Here is a 13,369-nt window from a genome sequence, read left to right as displayed (position 1 = left end):
CCGGTAAAAAAAAAAAACCCTTGAAAACTTGCTGATGTTTTAAATGACGAGCTCTTTTTTTCTAACTTCTCGGGGGAAGTGTTCATGCGCCATAACGCAGGCGTAGTTATTCACGTGTGGATATGAATAACACCAAATAAATGTCCGAGCGCTTGAAAGGCTATACAGTTACAAAAAAAAGCTGGTCTAAAATGGAACAGCCGACCCAGATGCCCAAAAAGGTTTTTGTCCGTCTTCCTTCAGTGAAAATTCAAAGCGCTGCTCCAGGTGCGTCATTGAAGTCTTTGTGCCAAACTGAAAGGTTCTCTGAAAGCCCACAGGCTATGTACACACACATAAAGCTTTCAAAGTCAAAGGAATAAGCGTTAACAATACTTAATAGAGCTATTTATAACCCCGAGACACCTTCAAATTGCACATATTTTTCTGTAAAGTGTCTATGTCAAGCCGCTGGTTCTGTATATAGGGTTAAAAAGTTGATGATGTCGAGAAAAAAATCATCGCCGGTGAGATGAAGGAGGCGGAAAAACGATTCTCGTTTTTGTAGCCGTAAATGCGGTTAGTGTTTGGAGGCCGGGGTTTCCCGAGCTCAGGCTTTTTGTGGTTTATATAGCTCAGGCGCCCAGCAATTATTGCGCTGATGCGACTCAAACACGTGGTGTCTGGAATCAGATCCAGTCCCTCCGCCATAATCTATCACGTCTGTAGACGACCGGACAGGTCTCCCGGTAACGTCTATACCTTCATGAAACACACACTTGGGGGCTACGTTTCGCGACTTTTCTCAGTGTCACAGTTAATCACAGTTCAGAGTTTTACACACAGCCAGCCTTTGGGCTACATACCGACATGTTACCACTCCTCTGGACCATCTGCGCGCTCCTAACCCTGGACGTGGTCATTTCAGTCAGTATGCACGCGTTAGTCCATCAGTCCGTGTTGTATTACCACGATGTCCTGACAATATGCGGTTCACATGAGCATGCAGAAAGCCGAGCAAGGGTGAGAAGTGAGTTATACTTCGCAAGGTAGGAGTGAGTGAGTCACCGGAGAGCGGTGAGTCAGGTTGAGACACAGGAGTAGAGTTTCAGCCGGTCGCAGGGGAGAGCTGTTGTGCCAGTGTGCAGGTATTCTACTTTACATAGCCTTTATGTTCACTTACCCATATGACCGTTTCTTGTAACTGGACTGCGCTTTTGACCAATTCATTTATGTAAAAATCCGATTGAAAATTTGACTGTGCCCCAAGAACCTTTTTAAAATGAACCAAAAAGCGCCATATGATGACACATGGATCATTTCGAAATTGCGCAATTACGCAAATCTCTTCATATCCGAAAGTACATTTAGTCAAGTACTGTGCTTAAGTACATATCTGATGTACTTGTACCTTGAATATTTCCAAAATGTATACTTTTACTCCACAGCAGTTCAGCATATACTCCACTACATTTATTTACTTTGCAGAGTAAGATTTTACATACAAGACATATGACGAGCTTGTAAAAAAGAGGCACTGTCATAAAATAAAGTACCCAGCAGTTAGAGTGAACTCTTAAACAGTAAAATACCATTCATACGTGACATTCCAGCTGCACAATATATAATAAAATGCAACATTTACATTGTACTGAATTCTGGGTACTTTTACTTTAAGTATATTTTTCTGCTAATACTTTATACAAGTGCTTTTACTTGTGTAATTTTTCAGGAATTTGTACTTCAGGACCTTTGCATGTAGTGTTGTACTGCTACTTAAATAATCTCAATACTTTTTCCACCAATGCACAATTAATAATGCACAGTATTTTCCAAAACAAAGGAAAAACCAAGCAAACAAACAAAATTCATATTTAAAAAGCATTAATTGCAACTTTACACCCCCACATGCTGTAATTACAACTTTCTAACTTTAACAGACAGTTAAAAATAAAATAAAATCCATTTCATTCTTGAAGTTTTACTGCTGAAACGCCCTTTCCTAGTGTAGTTGCTGCACTGAAGGCAGCGTGCGAAGGCCTGCTTGGCCTGGCCCTCCTCTGTCTACTGTAGAGGGCATCATCTACCCTTTGTGAGCTCTCTGAGAGGCTCCAGTATCTCATTTGGCTCTCACTGAGCACCCTCAGCCTTGATCACCCATCAGTTTCTCAGTGAGTCTTTCTGAGTGCCACATCAGAGAGCAGCGTGTTCTTTTCCATTGCACCTAAACAGGCTTTTATTGCAGAGTTTAAGACAAAGGCCGGGCTTTTTTAAAAATAAAAGGGACTACTAGGAGGCAAGTCATTTAGATCCTGTCAGGGTGTTTGTGTTTTATTTTGATGCTGTAAATTGCACTGTATGTAGCACTATACATTCTTAATTCTAAGATTTCTGTGTTGAGACAAAAGACATTTATTGGCCTTACTATGGCCTGAACTCTTGAAATAACTCGACTACTTTTCATATGTATCTATGGATCGTTGGTGTGTATGACCAGACATGTCTGTTAGCAAGTGTTTGTGAGGATGTGGGAGGTATATATATATACATGACGAGGTGCCAGATGCGTGATAGTATAAAGTCTGAAAGCACTGACACGCATCTGGCACCTCGTCATGTGGACGGAGAGGGGAAAAAAGTGATTGAGTTACACTTCCCCTCTGTGTACCTCAAACACCAGAAGTATGGTTCACATTGTCCAACATTCTCAAAGATCAGCTAACAATTCACGGATGGATAAATGTGAATAGTAGTAATTAAATCTGTAATAGTGATAAACATGGTCCAGCAGAAACCATGGAGCCAGTTATTCCAACAGGGTTAAGTTTCAGCTCTGATAATACCATTCTGTTCAGCGCTGAATACATTTGAGTTAATGTGGAAAACATCCTAAACTCTGGTGGAACTTAACTTACCTTTGAATCAATTTCATGTCATACATATGATTAGAATAGGTATTTTAATACATATGTATTTGACATAGCTTTTGCTTAAATCTGATTTGAAATTTAATTTTGGAACTCTTTATTTTCATGGTTTAAGTAAAAGTAAAAGGCACATTAACAAAATATAACCTCACACTTTTTAAGGCCAACTAATGAGTCTTAGATTTGGATTTTCAGCACTGTTACTGTCCATCAGAGGCAGTGGCAGGAACAGCCTCTTGATTTTTCCAGCCTAATGCCAGGACACAATCACTCTCCTCCATCCAGCACACCCTGGTGTAGTTGTGACTTAGACCCTGACAAGCCCATCTCATCGAAGTGTTTGTCCCATCTGACTCCGCTGAACGTCCAGCATCTGTCTTCCAACTCGCAACAGGATATGGCCTGTATCCATACAGCAAAGCCTGCTGTCTGGATCTCTGTTACTCAGAGGTATAGGGCGACCTCTGAGTTTAAAATCTGCCGTTTGATGTCCCGAAGACGTGACGGCGACAGCGGCAAAGACGTTAGTGCGCCAGAATATGTTGTTCAATCAAAAGACACCACTTCCACTGCTTTGCTGTCCTTGATCAACTCTTGATCAAATGTGAATGCTGGAACATTGATGCAGTATTGGACTTAAGGATATTTGACAGAGCCTGCTCTGTATTAACAGACTTAATATTCTGTAGTAATGAATGTAGCGTAAAACAGTTGGTTTAATGTGGCTGCTGCTTGCCTGGTGCGCAGCTGGAACATCTCTCCCAGCTCTGGTATTATTCATCTACTGTGTTACACTGGCTTGGAGTCAGTGCACAGTAGGAGAAGTCACTAACAGTGAAGAACCACAGTACACCACATAGAGCAGGATGTGTCTTTTATGATTTATGGTAATATTGTATTTCTGCTGCTCAGTTTCAATGATTTGCTTTCAATAAAAATCAAACTGGCATGGACTGATTTTCCTGTCGAGATATCAAGCATGTAATTAACATTTCTGTTCTCATTCCCACTTGGAATGACAAAGACTGTGTAAACTGCTAATATGCACGCACACACACACACACACACACACACATTTATAATGTTGTCAGCAAACTAATCATACAGAGTCTCTCTTCACTTGCCTTTTTAATACTGTGTCTCCGTCAACTTCTCTGCATCACTCTTGAGCTTTGACATTGACAGACACACACACACACTTCAAGGCCTGTGTGTATTTACTAATAACACATCATTAGGAAAGCTCACAGGACACTCAGCTCAGGGCTGATGCTAAAAAAGGCCATCAGCAGTTCGGTGCAGAGGTGTAAGCAGGGCACACCCAGTTGTATAGGCTCACATGCATGCACTTTAACTGTTATAGAAAAATAATAAAAACACCGTTGCGCATCATTGACTGTCTCTCCATATCACTCTTCATCTGTCTTCTCCTTTTCACAAGTATATACTCTCATCATTCAAGAGGAAAAGTACAGCCACTTAAGACTCAGGATTAAGGCTCCATTTCACAGTGGTGCATTTTTCAAGACACTTAATTATAGCTTTCTATAGGAGGGCTAAGATGAGGCCCAGGCATTTTCAGCTCTAACGGGATGTTTCCACGTTTGGCACGCCACCAGCCAAACGGCCTGCCAGCTAACCAATCTGCGAGCCCACCAGGCAAGGAAGCAAACCAGCCAAATATCAAGTCTAATGGCCACCTAACCAAACCAACAGCGGACATTCAGCTGCAAAACTATTTTGCCGCTCAGTTAGACTCGGGCCGTTACCTGGTAGTCAGTTAGCCAACCATCCAGGTGTCAGAGGAGGGTGACAATTGGCAGGAACTTTATTCGTTGTGACCTCATTGACACAACCTCTCTGACTCTCATCCACACACTGATCCCAGATCACATTTAAGCCCTTAATGATTGTTTGTCGCTGAGTCTGTGACATCACTGTGAACTGTTAGGATGGTGACTGGATGTTCTGTGGTGTGTGTGCATGTCCCTGAGCAACCGTTTTCATGTGGTGTATTCCAAGTTTTTAATGGCTGTGTCTATAGAATTGAATGTATTTATATCTCAGTGAGGGATACAGAAAGAAGTCTGTCTGATAGTTCACTCTGTTCCTGAAATGGCAGGGAACAGAATGGAAAGAGATGGAGGCATGGAGGGGTGACTGCTCACTGCTTGTGGCAGGAGGGGAGGGAGGGACGAGGGGTTTAAAGACAATTTCCTCTCTGCTCTTACTACTCTGACTGTCTGCCACCTACCGCCTTCATGGAGGTCCCTAATTGAGATCACTTGTACTTAAAAATAGGAACAGAAAAAGGAACTTTTGTGGGCTGGGAGATGGAGAGGAGAAAATAAAGCAGTAATATGTGACGAAGGCTGCCATTAAAGAGTCCCAGTGATAGATCAGAGAGACTGGGCAGAGAGCTGAGAACTCTGTCTGTGCCTGCCAGGGAACCATGATATGTTGACGTGTCACACGCCACCTGCTGTCACAGCGCTAGAACCCTGCATGGGTAAGGGAGCGTTTGTAGGCTTTCTGTGCATGTGTGTGTGTGGGTGTGTGCTTCTTTGATGAGGTAGGGTGACAGTGCCTGGGGCTGAGGCCAGAAACAGAAAAAGGAGGGGGTTCAGTTTTTCCATTTTTATATGCAGCTATGTGTGTTAAACTTTGCTTTTTCATGGCTGCAACAAAATATCTTTCCAGTTACCAGGAATATTTGGCCATCCATCTCTATGCAACCTTTGTGTCATTAGCTATCCTATTATTAGTACTTCATTTTAATTCAAACTTTCCACTTATCACACCGTCCCTGGAGCTGCCTTTCCCAGACTTGGTCCCAGGGTGTCCCTTAAACTGTGCTGGTTTTCCCTTCAAACCATCTATCACTCAATCAGGTCCAGTCGTGCTATTTATCAAACAGCGAGCACCGCTCCTTGGAGACCTGTTTGAAGGATTGGCTTGAAGGAAACGTAGAGTATCAGGGAGTGTTACCGGACCAAGGCTGGGAACAAGAACCCTGTAAAGAGCGTTTTTCTTGGACAGAGACCCTCTGTAGGTGCTAAAGACAATACAGACACCCGGGCTAGGCCAACATTCCACTTTACACTTTCCCCTTCCTCTGTGTATTTCACTGGTCTACTTCCCCTCTGCAAACTAGCCGACTAGTATCAAAATATTTATAGTACATCTGTAAGACATGCTGTTCTCATGTATCCAGAACCGTTTAGCCCTGTGTTCATTATGCGAGGTAAAACTAATACCAGATTTATAGGAGGGGATTTCTCTCTGTTCTCCCTGTCCGGGTAGTACGATTGAGGATGATTTATGTGAGGCAAGGAGGCACAGTCGAGATAGATAGACTACCAGCAGTGAGAAGCAAACAGGCAGCAGCCCAGACTAGCACTCACAGGGGGGCTATCGTCTAGCACTCACCCATTTCCACTGCTCCTGTTTCGAGACTGGAGGTAGGTATGGAAGGATGGGCAGTGGCTGTAGATGGTAAGAGAAAGGAAGGAGACAGGAAGCAATGGTATATATGTATGTATATGCATGGAGACAGGGTGGAGGAATATCCAAGTGCACTGGGTCCAAGTCGATGTAAGGAGCTATAGAGGAGGACCAGATGGAGGGAAGAAATCCGCCATGGATGCTCAATTGCACACAGACATAAACATTTAGTCAAAGATGGCATAAACCCACCCCTGGAAATGCACCATATACATTTTTCGTCCCGGAGCATTTAAATGTATTAAATATACTATCTGTTTTGCTTGGCCATCTTTACAGAATGGGTAACATGAATGGCTTTTACTGAAAGTAAGCGAACCCCACTCAAAAAGTCCTTGCACTGCAGTACTGCTCTATTTCTGGGGAATAATCAACATCAAAACTGTCAGTCAAATGAACATGTCCAGCGCTGAAACAACAGCCAATCAGATAAACAGGACATGAAAAAACACTTACTGGGCAGACAACGCAAGCAGCCACAGCACTGGGCCTGCACCGAGCCGCAGCGCTCAGCTTCCGAGGGTTTGGATCCTGCTCTCTTTCTCTTTTTCCTGATCTCTTCCTGATTGCGGTCCAGCTCGAAGCCGCTCCAAAACACCGAGCCTGAACTCTGCAACCTGGAGCCATTCAAACTTGATCAAATTCCAAACCATTAAGATGTCAAAATGGCCCCAGGAAGCTGCGGATTGTGAAATGTTTGAGAAGCCTTACATGCTGATGTGCTGTGCACTGAATGAGTTAACAAATTAAGCTGAGAGTGTCACAGCTGATTCAGCTTACTCAGAGATGGGGCTTCGCCTTAAACCTTAGCCTGTAATTACACTGAGCGTATTAGGCTACTGGTCAGAAATGACTCACAACAAGGTAGGAGTGTGGAGGGGGATAACAGAGACGGGTGGATGGAGTTCGCTTTCATGGCTTCTAGCCGGAGATGTTCTCAGAAAGTAAAAATCAATTCCAGTCATCTTTGGAAAAGAGGGTTCATCAAAAGAAAACATCAGGGAAATTGGGGGAAAGCATGAGTTCACAGAAGATAAATGACTATTGTCTGATTATGTGACCTATGACCCTGAACTTTCCACAGAACTTGCTGGTTATTCCAAGACATGTCATGTCTGCTCTGCCCCTGTTTTGGACTCATATGACACCAGCTTTATAATGCCTACATTGAGTCCTGAGCAGGGAGACTCACTGACTGCTCAGTCCCCCAGGGGAACATCAATTACATTGTGAAACGTTGTCCTTCAAATACAACCTATTCTCTCCTGTTGCATTATGGCAAAGTTGAGAATTTGAACGTCACACACATGCAAAAAAAAAAAAAAAAAAAAACTCTCTCTGGCAATAGGACTGTTGGGATGTGGTCTTGGGTTAACAATTAAATTGTCTACTTGGAATATGCCGTCACACTGGAGGCATGAGGTTTATGGCAAGTCATTTTGTGAAAACTGATCATTTTAAAGGCTTTAACTGTATTTCCCAGTGTCATAGATCACTCTGACTTGTTATCGTGTCCTCGGGAGACTTAAAACCGTCCCCAGTAGTTTCAGAAGTAATTTACAGACAATTAGAGTTGCTCTAAACAACCCCGCCTCCTCTCATTGAACTATTGATGAAAAAAGTCCACCGCATTAGTCTCTTTTAGCTATGTTTCTGCAAAAAAGGCAAATATTTGACATCTTAGAGACCACAAAGCTTTATCACATCTTTCAAGCAGTCAAAGCAAAGGAGCATTTACCAGCGAAGAAAAGCTTAAAATCATAAAGCAGGTACACAGGGTTAAAAGCTGCAAATAATAAAGCCATGTTTACATTGAACAGGATTGTTTTTCATCAGTAATCACCTCACACTGTGAGCCTGATGACTGGGTAACATTTGTGATGGCTCCTCGGGGCATGCTTCCCTCCCGCTCTCTCTGATGTCTATAAAATCTTTTACCCTCAGATCAAGTGTAGCACAGACCAAGTACCATTAGAACCTGATTGTATATGTGCTTTTCAGCTATGTCTATATAGTGGCTTAAATGCACCCAAGTCATGTGCATATGCGTGCATATGCATGTGATGTGGGTGTGTACATACAGTACTGTGTGCATGGGTGTGTGTGTGTGTGTGTGTGTGTGTATAGCAGTAAAAGGGCTGGCTCTGAGATGCCGGTTAACCAGGCTATAATTTGGAGGCCCAGTGAAGCCTCCCAGCAGCCTCTCACTGTTTGTTTACCAGAGACCAGCTCTACTGTTTCTGCTACTTTTGCAGGATCCTGCAGGAAAAGGACAGGTGTGTATCTGCCTGGCTGTGTGCACACGTATATGTGTGTCGGTGTATTCATGTGTGTAATAGACTGAAAGTGGCAGAATAGGTAAAGTTGTCTTTGGGCATTATAAAGACCATTTTCACTATAGTTATTTTCAGATCAGCACATTTTCTAATGTTTTTTTTATTTAAAAAATTTTTTTAAAGAGCCAGTGCTTCCAATTAACCTGAAGATTTCCAACTCGTAAATAAGAAAACAAGAGCCCAACATGACAAAACCCACCCTTGCATCAAAAAGTGTTTGTCAGCAAAAAATGACTGCTATTTTTGTTTGTGCCAAGTGTAATTCTCCCGAGACTAAACTGCTCGCTGTGTGCCCCATTTTTTCAACAGTTCTCCTCCCAAGCAGGAATAAAAAGAAAACAATACAATTCAAAAGAGTGGAGCTCCCAGCCTGTCATTTAGCTGTAACTTTGAATTGCCTTTGCTCTGTGTGAGCTGTTTTCTTTCACACACACACACACACACATACACATACACAAGAATTGTTACAGCATCCTAAAATTCCATCACGAGAGAGGAATAAAGAGAGTAGAAGAGGAACTTTCAAAATATCACTTTAATAAAATATTACCGCTCCTCTGGGATCCTCCTTTGCTCATTCAGCATCAGGAGGAGTAAAGTGGAAAAGGCCTGTTATTGGTCTCCATCCAAAAGAGAAAGGAAAGACAGAGAGACCTATTTCCTTTGGGGAAAGACAAAAAATAGAAGGAACAGTGCATCAGTTGACAGAAAACTTTTGGATGCAACAACAAAACGAGCTACAGAAGTCGCTAAGAGGGCGGCTTGCTGGGTGAGTGACAGGATTCAGACCCAGACTGACAGCCTGCTCCACTAGGATCAGACAACATGTAGATATATGTAGACTTTGATCACACAGAGTTGAATGTGTTTAAACTGGAACAGCTCAGGGATCGACATAAAACACACCAGCTACAAGTTCTCAAAAGACGTAAGCCTCAGTCACAAGGAAGAGCCTTGAAACAACCTGAAGTGTAACGTCGGGGATTTTGCAGTTTGCAGCATTGCAACACAAGCGGAAATTGTCCAAAACCTTTCTCTCTTTCACAGTAGGAGTTGGTAATTTGCAGCAAAGTTGTTAGACAGAAAACCTAACCTAACACTTTATAGTAACTCCTCTTTTAACATTTAAAGGCAGTATAGAAAAACTCAGTGGATGATTTTTAACATGCTAAAAGCAATGAAGAAACTAAAGTGGTCCTGTGTCATTTTAACTTCTTCGTTCCAATTATTTGCCTGTTTGTTTCACCATCTTTCTCTCTTTTCTCTCTGGAGGCCACTTTACATATGCCCGCTACCATTCCTAGCTTCCCTCCTCTCCCCAGAGACTTGTCAATATCAGCTTCGCACACTATTCAAAGTTCAAAGACTAGCATCCCACTACACACACCTACACACACTCTCCTGGCCTCTTTTGTGTCTCTGGGGCATATTTAATTTCAGTGTCTGCATACACACTGGAATATGTCTCTGTACCCGTGTGTGTGTGTCGCAGGTGGTGTCGGTGACTCTGATTATTGCGGTGACCAAAGCATCGCCGCCCCGTCACATTTGTCATCAAGCTTTTTCCTGAAAGCGTGGGTGGGAGGGGAAGGATAGAGGGAGGCCATAAGGGGAAGGAGAGGGAGGAAGGAAAGGGAAGAAGGGAGAAGAGGAGGGCTGATGATGATGGTTGCCCCCACAGTGCCATATGGGAGGTGGTTTGAAAGAGTCAGTTTTGGATTGCTCTTGTTGGGCACCTCACGAGCGCAAACCGATCCTCCTTTTGTATAGCTCTGCCTGTCTCACTTACTCTTTTCTGTTTCTTCCTTTTAATGTTTCTTTCTCACTCTCTAATTTTCTCACATTTTATATCCCTCACTCTCACATGAAAGAATAAACACACAAACAGACTCACACACACACAGGCATTCACGTGTTGGACCACCATAAAAGGCTTGTGTGGGCGTTGCCGAGTGGGTGGGCACTCTGATTTTCAGGTGTATTTGATCTGCTGTGTTCACACCTTGGCGCTGGCAGGGAGCCCACTATGTGGGCAGGTAATTTGAGCAAATTAGGAGACGGGGCCTGTGTGTTATTAATGACAGCCCATACCCTTCACTGCATGTCTACCTATTGTTCCTTCCTCTGCACACACCTTTCTTTTCTTCCGCTCCAAGTCCCCAGGTCCCATCTGTACCTCCCGTTTAACACCCACCCTCGGCCCCTCTAAAGGCACAACGTATGGAACGCACACACACAGACACACATACGGTGCACATGAAATGGGGGCGGCAGTAGAGGGGATTGGTTCCAGGTGCCAGTTTGAGTGAGAGCATTAATCAAGCAGATAGATCTTCCTGTCACAGACACCTTTAGTGAGCGTGCACACACATATGCACTGTACCCCGGGTACTGTAAATGTATAACCTCTTTACAGTTTGCACATCAGCAGCTATAAAGCCCCCTGTTATTATGCCATGACACTGCTACATACCAAACCCCCATTTAAAAATACAAAATTGCTCCACGAGTGTTTTTTAAATGTATGCTGAGTGATAAATGATTACAACTTGAGGGAAAGTGAGCACTGATACCAACATCTGAAGACACGCTGTAACAAGGTGTACAGTACTTATCCCCTCAGACAGCTCTACTGATCTGGTGCCAAGCTATTGATCACAGTCAGAGCCTGGTATGAGTCCTTTGATGCTTCTTTACTCATCATGTTTCACATTCCCCTTTGAAATGAAGCAAAATTGAACCCTTCTGTGTTTACCCTCTGGTACATTTTGTTTACCCCTCATAAACAATCACTATTGCTTCAAAAATGCAGCTAACACATTCAGCTCATACTGGTCTTTTCATGACCTGTTGGTAAGGTTTATATATTTGGGAGTCCAGTCGGAGTCAGAGGGGATACCGCATTCTTTTAAGATTAAACTAGGAAGGGGAAAAACCTTCCCTTTTCGTCGGTGTGAGGCAGAACAGATAAGGCCTTGTGTAGGTGCTATGGTCGCCCTCTCACTCACATCATTACAGGCTGAACCCAAACATCCAGGAGGGTCGACACTCCACATTTCCCCCTTATAGAAACACAGAGCATGGTCGTGAAGCAGAAATGCAGGAAAGCGGGAGAACAGTGCTGTTCAGGTTTCTTCTGGTTTGAGTTTGCTTAGAAGTCATCTTCTGACCAAAATACCTAAAATCAAACCAGAATGCCTGAATGGAAGAGAGAAAGGACAGGACATAAAATAAAGGGTGAAAGAGCTATATGAGTCTGGGTTATAATACTGGTGTTCTGTTTCATTAGAGTGAACCAGTTCCAAGATAGACCAATTTTCAAAGTGCTAGGTGGTTACTTCCTCTCTGAGGGCTTATATCGGATAACGGTAATTCGCCCAGCGTGATACAATTGAAGTGGATGAAGGGCTGCAGGATCTGGTTAAGTGTGAAAATACCAGCGCTGCATTAAAAGCTTCACGAGCTACTGCAGTGGAATTAAACTACCTGGTTATTATAGTGTATTTAAATAAACATAGCTATTCATAGCATGACTGTGTGGAACCATCCAAAAAATACACATAAATTTGACTTGAGTAAACATTGCAAAGATATTACATATTTGCATTGATTTATGAGAAAACGGAGCTCGACTAAAATAGCAGAAATGTTAGCACTCAGCGTTCAACAAATAGGCTCCTTCATGATTGGTTTTGCATCTTTTATCAACACATTAAACAGGAAGAACTCTATAGTAAGCACAGGAGTTGTATTACAATAATGCAATTAGCCCCACAGCTACCTCATATGAGGATAATACACAGAGCCTGTATTCTCCTTTTGTTGAGGTAGTCTCTATATTACAAGAGAGTGTAATCTCACCTTCCTTGCATGTTTCAATTACTTCATACTGCTTAATTTGGAAGGAGGAAAAGCAGATGTTGTGCATAAATCAGTAGCTCAGAGTCGTCTGCCAGTTGACACTACAGGACAAGTCCGTCTCACTCAGGGTTTCTTTTCCTTTCTGTAAAACTCTACGGTCATTTTGATGGATTCACTGATTGAATTTGTATTTTTCTAAAATCACTATTTCAGAAATAGTGGTTCCAAATACAAACTAGGATGATGCAAATACCTTTCCAAATGAAGAGGGAAAAACTTTCTCCACAACTTTCAGAGAGAAAGGCGCATTACAGGCCATTTATATCAGGGGTCCCATGACATTCTCACTTAGACCTTAATAACTGCCTGCAGCTTATTTAAAGTCATAATCAACCTATCATTCATTGGTAGGACATTTGGGTGAGAATACAGACCTTATTAATCTATCTTTGATTAAACACCGATCACATTAATACGTTGCACCTCCCTGATTCACCTCAGGAGCCATTTAGACTAATGTGAACCTCCAGCACTAATAAGTCCTAATAACTGGCAAAGCTCACAGACACACACAGCACCACTTTACTCCATCAGTATAACTCTGCTAGGATTAAATAGCATGTTTGCCTCAGAGGTACAATTAAGCATTGCTAAATAGAGCTCCTTAGAGCCTGGAGGGAAGCGTCTGCTCTGCACAGAAGCAGCCAGTGAAGCGCTCAGATTTTGCCCCCCACCCCCGGCTTTTTCAAATTACCTATTGAT

The 13,369-nt window shown here is 42.8% G+C and overlaps 1 protein-coding gene across 3 annotated transcripts in view; it reads right to left on the bottom strand.

Moving 5' to 3' along the window:
* The window catches only part of runx2b (RUNX family transcription factor 2b), a 49,741-nt gene that overhangs the window by 20,118 nt on the left and 16,254 nt on the right, over positions 1–13,369 (bottom strand). The window contains exon 1 of one of the 3 annotated variants that reach the window (XM_020603722.1): positions 846–1,232. The exons of the other annotated variants lie outside the window; for them this stretch is intronic. The gene's annotated coding sequence lies outside the window, so the exon portion shown is untranslated. Of the gene's footprint in view, positions 1–845; positions 1,233–13,369 lie in introns of those variants that run through there. 3 annotated transcript variants of the gene reach the window in all.

The sequence above is a fragment of the Monopterus albus genome, unplaced genomic scaffold (genome assembly GCF_001952655.1).
Source record: "Monopterus albus unplaced genomic scaffold, M_albus_1.0 scaffold62.1, whole genome shotgun sequence".
Lineage (NCBI taxonomy): Eukaryota > Metazoa > Chordata > Actinopteri > Synbranchiformes > Synbranchidae > Monopterus > Monopterus albus.
Note: the sequence above shows the minus strand (reverse complement) of the source record. Positions and strands in the feature narration are given on the sequence as shown.